The sequence below is a fragment of the Triticum urartu genome, chromosome 2 (assembly GCF_003073215.2).
Source record: "Triticum urartu cultivar G1812 chromosome 2, Tu2.1, whole genome shotgun sequence".
Lineage (NCBI taxonomy): Eukaryota > Viridiplantae > Streptophyta > Magnoliopsida > Poales > Poaceae > Triticum > Triticum urartu.
The window spans coordinates 40,860,760-40,868,640 of NC_053023.1; the positions used below are offsets into that span (position 1 = coordinate 40,860,760).

Sequence of the window (7,881 nt, forward strand, 5' to 3'; positions counted from 1 at the left end):
TGAGATCGCCGCGGGTGGTCACGCGGAACTCCTGGCCGAGGTGCATGGCCTGCTCGGCCTCGTTGTCCAGAAAGTATTCATGGAGCCGAGACCAGATAGTGAAGGCAGTGGAGCCAGCCGGCGCGACAACGTCGAGAAGGTCCCCCTCAATGGTGGAGAAGAAGCAGAGAACGATAGTGTTGTCGTCGTCGCGCTAGTCGGGATCGGCCAGACGACCGGCCGAGCCGGATCGGACGTGGTCCTCCGCGTGGTAGCGCTTGAGCAGAAGGGTGATGTAGTTGCGCCAGCGGGCAAAGTTGGCCCCGTCGAGGGCGAGCTTGAAGTCGATGACGCCCGCGACGCTGGTAGGAAGGGGTGGTGTGGGGTTGGAGGAGGAAGGCAGGCTCACAGTGTTGGGTGGGAGGGTGGAAAGAGGAAGGCCGACGGAGCCGGAGGCGTCGATGGTGGCCGGAGCGCGGGGGCGCAGATCAACGGCGGGGAGAGTGGAAGCGGCGGCGGCTGCGGCATCGGCGGCGGCCTGCGCTGCGGCAGCAGCGGCTTGATCAGCGTCAGCCTCACGCGGAGAGGAGGGAGGAGTAACCATCGCTCTGATACCAAACTGGAATATGGATCTCGTGTTGCAATGCCATCGGCAGACCAGTTACATATACAAGGAAGCAGCCCTACATGCAGGGCACGATCACAGGAGGTGGCGCTAGACTAGGAAACCTCCTGAAGACTAGGACTACTAGTTACAACAATGACCAAATATACATCACATGGATACAACATAACGTGACAACTAAACAGGCGCTACAACCTGCACATCTTCTTGTCGGAGACAAACGAGTGGAGCACCAAGCACGTGCAGCTGCAGACCCACCCGGATGTCCTGCCACTGGAGCTGCCAATCCTAACTGACAAGGTGATCTTGCTCGGAAGGAGCACGGTAGGATGGGTCGACCTCTGGCGCGGCATTGTCGTCTGCAATTTGCTTTAAAAGGAGCCTGTAACCCGTTTCATCCCGCTGCCCAAGGCCGAATTCGACCTGCACCGGAAAAGCCAAGCACGGCAAGTGCGGGACGTCATTGGCTTCACCGATGGTTACATCAACTTCATCGAGATCGAACACCGTCTCAGATGGTTCCCCGTTGTCAGAAAGAACAATTTGAAGACGGCCATGATTTTTGATGTTGCAGATACCATCGATGATGCAGAGCTCCTCAGTCTTGATGATATGGACGACGTTACAGATGACAAACCTGTGCAGCCTGTACCTGCTGGCTGGAAGATCCGGACAATGTTTAGGAGCATTGATTGGGACTATTGGGAAAGTAGTCACATTCTTCATGTTGACGAAATATCAGCCTCCCCACCTGAACCCTCTGTGCTGCAATCTCATCTATGGAATGATACAGACAAGAAATGGACATTGGGAAAACTGAAGTGTACAAGCTTCCGGACCTTTGGTTTTTACGGCGGTGATGTTGTCTATCTCGTGTCTAAGGCGGAGTCTCGGGATAATGATGCATTACTTGTTGGTGTTGATATTTGAAAAATGAAGCTGGAATCCATCAAAGCATATGGCTGTGGGAGATCCATTTCTTTTGGTCCCATTCCGGTTGTTCGTTTTAAAATTGGAAGGAAGCAGGAAGTCATCGAACCATCTTGTGGCGGGAGATCCACTTCTTTTGATGTCATTTCCTGTGCATTCTCAAAATATCTGAATACCGCTCCAAGTTCAAGGCATGTTTATCTTTTGCTCTGCTTCTGTTGACCTTCATACACTCAAGTAAAAAAGATTTGTTAAACCAGTTCTTCACTTATTTTATCACATGGCACTTGACATTTTGCCTCTTAATTTGCTTTAGGCCGTGTAATGAGGAAGCTGCAGCTGAGTCTGCTCAGAATGATGTGCTGCATGATCATCTTTCATCGAGGGATACTGTTCCAAACAGTGTGGTAGTCATCCTCTAATCATCTTGCTACTATTAGAGATGTGTCCATTTTGCCATCTCCTCAATAAGATATATGTTAACCCTTCTACAGCAACCCCAGCTAAACATGTGGAATGAGAGTGGCTGCAATGGGGGTTGGAGTGAATATGGTTATAGCCCCTGTTCAAGAATTCATCCGATTAACCAGTTAACTTGTCGATTAATCCCTATTCATAGGGTCCCGAGTAGCTGATTACCAGATAAATCGTTCGATTAATTAATTAAATATCCGATTAACTTGCCGATTAGCCTATTAATCCCCTACTCACCAGCTGACCGAGCAGCTACCAGTTAACGATTTCCTTAACAATGGTTATAGCGTGCAGCAGCCATCCAGTTTGACACAAACTGGGCAGCCCATGCCGTCTTCAACTTCAACTCGATTAGGTAATATGGTGCTGTTCTTGTATCCTAGTTCTTCTTGACTCACATATTTAACTCTAAAATGTTAGAAATGATTGAACATTAACATTTGATATCATGATTCCAAATAATGTGTGATAGATTTGGGTCACCGTGTTTCCTTTCTTGCTGTATATGACACCTGATGTTAGGAAGAAAATGTCGGTTGAACTTTATGTTCTTGCATCTGTTTGTGAGGTTTTATATTTAACGGAACTGAATTGGATAATTAATTAATCATTATTTGTACTTCACAGACCATATTCAAGTTCCTCCCCTGTTAACAACTCGCAACATTATCAACAGGGATATTATTTGCACACTGCATCCTGTACTGAGGCTTAGTTCTTTTGGCGGCTTATGGCATAAGCTGCCCCCTTCCTAGATTATTTAGAAACCATTCCCCATATTCGTTGCGACGTAAGGATTAATTTGTTCAGCGGCTTCAGTGAGTATTGGGGGCGGCTTATAAAATAAGCTTGTGAGGTGTCGGGAATTGCATAGGGGATCCTAGGTGCTGCACCCCCCTACATCTTCACCATGCACCTGCATTTAGATTCGAAATGTATAGTACGACGTGCTGTGTATAGTTCTCCGTATCACTTAATTGTAGCAAATATATCACCACATATATGCATGTCCTTTTTGCAGCGTCGGTCCCACCACTGGGATAGAAGCTGTTCTGTGCAGAGAAGCTTCTGTTCGCGATTAACTCACCTAGCTCTGGTCAGCCCCCCCCCCCCCCCCCCCCCTTCTCTTTCATGTTCACTCTCCTCTTCCGTTCCCCATCTTGAGCTCTCACCCAGATCTTCTCGGCTTAATACATAGTTAACTGTTAATCTGATGTGAGGTTAGCGTTCAAGGTAGCACCGAAGTACTGATCTGTGCATTAAATATATATGTGCTTGTTGATTGTGATATTTGATGTTCCTATGTTTTTCACTGGATTGTTATCTTATCTGCCAGCTCACATGTTATGTTCTTGTTAGAAAAAGTGAAATTTCATTCAAATTTGTGCGCCCAACTTCTCTGGACAGTTATCCATGCTCCCATGTGCTCAAATTAATACTCCTGTCATCCTGTCTGCTAACTGTCATGTGCCTAGGATTTTGGACATACATTAATCCTGCTAAATGTTATCATCGCCACCTGGTAATCTTCAGCTTATTTCACATCTTACCTACATTTTGTTCTCCATTATGTTTTGTTCTCTGCAATCTTGCAACCAACTTTTGTTTTAACTACAACTTGCATCCAACTTGCTTTTCCCACTGAATTATGCTCCCAAGTTTTCTCGTCTCAAATCATAAGTGCTCTCCAAAATTGAGTTGTGTTGTTTTCCTTTCCAGTCCACTCCCATAAATGAATGTTGAACACAACGTGCCCGAATTCCAGGGACACCACTCTCTGCACCATCTGCCACCTGCAAGCCCCACACCCATGTATTTAACTACACCGTGCTGCTCCTCCTCATTTCAAGTCACTCCATCTCCTTCCTCTTAACATACAAACCAACCGTTATCATCCATTCTTAGTAGTCTAAATCATTGAAGGGCACTCTGTATGAATAGATGATGTGTTTTGTTTAATTGGCTTACCCTGATAAAATGAAAAAGGAAATTGTCTCAAAATATTGAAACAATATATACAACTCCGTCATTAGAAAAAATATATATTGAAACGAGGAGAAATGTGAGACAAAATGTACTCACAACGCAGTTGCATAGGAATTCCTGCATTGATTTACTGAAAAAGCCTTCCGCCCCGCTTTATATATAAAGCCACGATCCACAGCAACTCGGTACAAACGCACGCCACCACAACACACTTACACACCCAAGGCAGGATACATAGATGCTGAACCCAACAACACCTTCCCTAGCACTACAATAGCCACCGGGGTCCTCCGCCATGCAAGGTTTTTAAGTCGCGACTTGGCGAGTCGCCACGAGCCCTGCGGCTCGGCGTATAGTCGACGAAAGTCGCTGTATAGTCGCGAGTTGCCCTGTTTTTTGGAAAATGACTTGGCGATTAGTCGGCGACTATACAGCGACTCAAAAACCATGCCGCTGTGAACATGCTACCGCGAAGAGATGAAGCCACACACGACGAACCGTAAGCTCCAAGGCGGCGCCTTCAGGAAGGAAACGACACCAGAACGCCGCCACTGCCCGACCCGAGGGTCAGAGTTTCCCCTGGAGCAACACGACGGGCAATGAGAGCCGCGACGACGCCTTTAGGAAGGGAACGAGCTTCGTCGCCGCCGGTCCGTCCGAAGAAAGAGCGGGTTTTCAGCCCGTCCAACCCTCACTGCCACCGAACGCCACACCCCGACAACTACACTGCCTCCACGGCCATAGTCACCGGTAGCACCGAGCCACGGGCTCTGCCCATGAGCACCGCGCAACCACCACCAGGGCCGCCGCCCCGGCATCCAAGGCCTAAACACCACCTCACCCGAGACCCGTCGCTACCCCAACCAAAAAGACTGAGCGCCCCCCAGCGTCTGGCCTCCACCGACTCGTCCTGCGGCACCGTGTGCGAGACGAGCTCGGTCCTGCCGCCAGGCGCGAGACGAGCTCGGTCCTGCTGCCGGGCACGAGAAGAGATCGGTCCTGCAACACTGGGCACGAGACGAGCGATGGACCATAGCTGGGAGTGGGCCAGCCCTCCGACGAAGATTGCGCCCGGGCACCGAGAAGAGGGGTCGAAGGCCTACACAGGTCGCTCATCGACGGGCCAACGTCGAAGAAGTCCAGCCGCCGCCATGGGACGATCCCGACCATCGCCATGAGCCACCACCACGCCAGGCAGCCGACATCCACGCCGAGCACAGCCCGCGACACCTACCATCGCCAGAACTGCCAAGGGCCGGCAGGCCCGCCACCACCAGGGAGCGCCGCAGCAGAGGGGGGGGTGCATCGGAGCAAGCCACCACCTGCGGCGAGCCTGAGCCCCGCCACCACAAGGGCCCAGGCCACTCGAGCCGCCGCTGCGGCAGATCTGGGCCGCACCCAAAGCCGCCACCACCGGGAGTAGAGCACGCCCCCAGCCCGCACCAGTCACTCCACGCCGCCACCTGCAGGCTGCGCCCCCATCGCCAGCCGCCGCCGCCGCCCAACCTAGATGGCCCCGCCGCCGCCCGAGCTGGCCGGGCTTTGCCCGCCAGCACGCCGGAGCGGCGGCGAGGAGAGGGAGGAGCAAGGATTTTGCACCCTTAATATTGTTGCTCCTGCAATTGAACTTACATTTCATTCAATTTTGGAAGCTTATATGCATTGTTCCTGCTCTTACCATACCTGATACCAAAACCACACTCCCAGGAGTACAGATTGTAGAAATTTATAAGCTTACAAAGTTGAATGAAATGTAACTATGTAAGTTCAATTGCAGGAGCCACAACAGCTTCAGTTTTCCTTTCAGCAAATCCACGAAAAGCACTCTCTAAGGCAGTGATCCGTTCAGCACTCGCTGGCCTTTCATCCAGCTTTGCTCCATGCCTTTGCGTGTTAAAGTTTGGTCTTACACATTAAACAACATGATAGCTTTATGTAATTCCTAGCTTTTACTAGTTACAACAATCTTGTTAATATGCCACTAGAAATACAGCAACAACAAATGATTTATTAATAATTGGAACAAGTATTATTACCTTCGCGCCCAACCGTTTTTCTCTCTTTCTACATCCATGAGATTGGCCTCCTAGTGCCATGAGCGTCCGAATTGATATCATGGTTTTCTAAATCTAATCTAGTGCTGTTGTTAGACGATACCGCATCACCATCTTCATGCAGCACATCTTCTTCCTCATGCACAGTACGCAGAGGAGTCCTCTCCAAAGACCCAACAACAATAGATCTGTCCATAGGAACAATTTATCTGAACAAATCGCAGTCTTGAAGATTACTGCTTCGTTCAAATCATGGAGAGATTATTACCAAGTCTGTCCAAATCTAAACTGACACGATGAGTTCGAAAACAAATACCAGTAGAGATTAGTTCGAAAACAAATACCTATTCTGATACGCAGCAGTGTCTCTCATTAGCCCGACTACACAGCAACTTCACTTCTCTTGTCTGGATCCATCTGGTTGTGCTTCGAAGGAGAAGATGAACAGGATATTTTGGGGGGAAGAAGAGAATCTCTATGCGGACATAAAGTGATACGAGGAGTGGTCTCAACTGAAATCGAGCGACACGAAATAAATGTCCTGTCCTAGACTGTACTAAATGTTTTTTTTCGAAAAGGAGACTGTACTAAATGTACAACTAACATTTATTAATGGCCCCATCTCACCGCGTATCTAACAATTCAGCCGCCATGTGAGCATAAAGATGATTTATAACAATTAATGTGAAGATCTGCCTATAGTAACCAATGCTGATGATATCAGGGGGGGAGGGGGCAGCCACCTCAGAGCCACAAATCCTCATTCGTGAGGGGTCAGCTTATTTTAGAAGCCGACAAAAGAACCAGGCATTAATGTGCCAAATAAGCAAGTGAAACCGTTGCGTGAGCTAATAAACATCTTTTAAGACTCCCAAAGTTTCATTCAACTTATAAGCAGAACTTATCGAAGTTTTGTGTCAGCCTTTCTCCCAAAAGGGAAAATATATCTTGAATTTGGAGAATACAACCTAGCAATTGCAAATTAGCCAGTGCAGTAAAGTTGAGTGCAAACCTAGCTGTGGTCATGATACTAGCTGATGATTTTAAAATTTTATTTGTGAAAATATTATATGGGGGCTGATGATGGGAATCTTGGTTTCTTTGGGTGAGTGGCTCGATCTTTGTGTGATATATTGAACTTTTGACCTTTCTGAGCCGAGCTTGTTTACTTTAACTAGTTGATGTGACACTAAGTTGTTGGGTGCTTGAGTTTCGGAATTCATATGCAGTATTGCGTTAGATTTGCTGTTGGATGATTGGATCAGAACAAAAAGGATTAAAGTAAAAATGTTTCCAACATTTTTCTAGGGTGTGGAATCGTTTCCATCTGTTGCACTATCTTCTCTTGATGAAACCACTCTGTGCATTAAATAAATAACATGATTTTAGTTTTATTTATTTTAGATTAATACGACTTACGCATTCTGCTTATGTATTCCTCAGTGCCATCAAGTGAAATGTGTAAGCCGACAACGGCGTCGCTCCTTTGATGCCTCTAATGCCAGTGAAGACTCCCTTGGCTCTACCATGACATGAAGTCATTTTCACCTCTTGCACATCACGACTAGGTGGAATGTCATGGTTGATGTCCTGGAATGTCAACAAAGTGCATGTTTTTGCATCTCGATGTTGTGCAGCCATGTCCGCATACCCGCTACCACCGTATGTTATCATATCATGGATGATGCTTTAAAACATTTGAATAATTTAATTTGTCTATGGAGCTATGGACCTTAAGCCTTTGCTGATGTTCGGTTGTTCCTACATCATGATGCCTGCCTGTTTTGTGGATGATTTCTTCTGATTAACGTCGGCAGACCAGTGAAATCAGCA

At 47.7% G+C, this 7,881-nt stretch overlaps 1 long non-coding RNA gene across 1 annotated transcript; it reads left to right on the forward strand.

Annotated features, from left to right (window-relative positions):
* Positions 1-2,348: 2,348 nt before the first annotated feature.
* LOC125540926 lies at positions 2,349-7,582 on the forward strand. Its single transcript, XR_007297408.1, has 3 exons — positions 2,349-2,363; positions 3,030-3,104; positions 7,492-7,582. It is a non-coding gene; the product is annotated as an uncharacterized LOC125540926 (long non-coding RNA).
* Positions 7,583-7,881: the final 299 nt, after the last annotated feature.